Source organism: Scyliorhinus torazame, chromosome 21 (assembly GCF_047496885.1).
Source record: "Scyliorhinus torazame isolate Kashiwa2021f chromosome 21, sScyTor2.1, whole genome shotgun sequence".
Taxonomy (NCBI): Eukaryota; Metazoa; Chordata; class Chondrichthyes; order Carcharhiniformes; family Scyliorhinidae; genus Scyliorhinus; species Scyliorhinus torazame.
Genome location: NC_092727.1, coordinates 70,488,967 through 70,490,956, shown reverse-complemented (window position 1 = coordinate 70,490,956; position 1,990 = coordinate 70,488,967).

Sequence of the window (1,990 nt, the reverse complement as noted above, 5' to 3'; positions counted from 1 at the left end):
TTTGGCGTGTTTTTGATGTACTATCACAGGACAGCACGGTAGCATCGTGGATAGCACAATTGCTTCACAGCTCCACGGTCCCAGATTCGATTCTGGCTTGGGTGGCTGTCTGTGCGGAGTCGGCACATCCTCCCCGTGTGTGCGTGGGTTTCCTCCGGGTGCTCCGGTTTCCTCCCACAGTCCAAAGATGTGCAGCTTAGGTGGATTGGCCATGATAAATTGCCCGTAGTGTCTAAAATTGCCCTTAGTGTTGGGTGGGGTTACTGGGTTATGGGGATAGGGTGGAGGTGTTGACCTTGGGTAGGGTGCTCTTTCCAAGAGCCGGTGCAGACTCGATGGGCCGAATGGCCTCCTTCTGCAGTGTAAATTCTATGACAGGTACAAGGACAGGACCTTTGGAATCAGCTGTAAGTTAATAACTGACTCTGGGGTCTCAATTCCAAAAATAATTTTTCATCCACCATGTGCGTTTCAACATCTGAAATGTCTTTTCTCATTTACAGTACTTCCCTGCATATAACACACATGGGCTTTGCTCCTTATTTGCATTGGCATAATTGACAAAACCACACATCAATAAATCATCTTTATACTTCTTTGTTTCTGAGTTAAGGTTCTGCTTTGTTGGTTCTTAACCAGAGGTACTGGTGCTCTGTTAGAGCTGTTAGCACTACACTGTCCTGCTGTGGACTCTCCTGTGCAGTTCTCTCCAGAAGATTCAGTTGTAAGATCCTGGTCAGTAGGTACACTGCCTATTTGTGTCTCTGGACGTCTATTACTTGGAAGAAAATGATTCATCTTCACAGTCCTCTTGCCTTGCTTGCCAACAGTTAGAAAATGGAAGAAGCTCTCCTGCATGATTTGGCACCAAAGCATGTCCATACAGGGCGCTTGATGTCAAGTGTACATGCAGGGCACGTGACCTGCTCACTGCTGCCGCTTCTTGCCGGAAGACTGCACACAGCCTCACTTTGTTCTCATTTAAAAGGTGGTCGCAGCTGCCATTCTCAATAAAAATGTCAGTAGCTGCCACTGGGTGCTTCTCCCATGATAGGGACTACCATGGGAATGCCGCAATCGATTGTGCTGTGACCGTCCCGACATCCGCCCGTGACCCATCGTTTGAAAAACGCTGATGTAGGTAATGTAATCAAATGGCACAGCAGGCCTGAGAGGCTTTAAGCCTCCTCCTTATATATTTGTTTGTATGTTATTCTGGAATAGATGAGATGAACTGGCTTTTGACATCCATAATTACTTTGCAAGCAGACGGTGAAATCATGTCTGGTGTTCTGTCTATTTTGTTGCTCATGAAAGTTTACTGTGAGCAGACTTTGTGGGGTGAAATTTCCAGGACAAAAGTCCGTAATGGGCTCATAGTGAATCAATAACCTGTTTTATCCTGCACATAATTCTCAAGAGTCTTTTCCATTGACTTCAATCTTGTCCTTTTGTCTACTTACCTATTATCCTACTTTATCTTAGTGCTTTTCTGAGCTGTTTGAGGAATGAAATATTGTAAGAAAATTTTGTTACATAGTGGATATTGAAAATATATTGTAGCGTGAAGCAGCAATCAACAGTCTTCAGATCTGTGAACCTTTGTCTTTGTCCTCTGGCCTCTTAAAAGTTATGTCACACAGAGACACCTGAGGACTTCAATGCTTCTCACTGACAGTGAAAACCTATGTTGCTCAATCATTCCACTTGGTTGTTCAGAACTCAATTGATCTTTTTACCCTGTGAGATTAGTGATAAAATGTAATCCAATTACACCCCATTCGGGCAGCACGGTAGCATGGTGGTTAGCACAAATACTTCACAGCTCCAGGGTCCCATGTTCGATTCCCGGCTTGGGTCACTGTCTGTGTGGAGTCTGCACGTTCTCCCCGTGTGTGCGTGGGTTTTCTCTGGGTGCTCCGGTTTCCTCCCACAGTCCAAAGATGTGCAGGTTAGGTGGATTGGCCATGCTAAATTGCCCTTAGTGTTG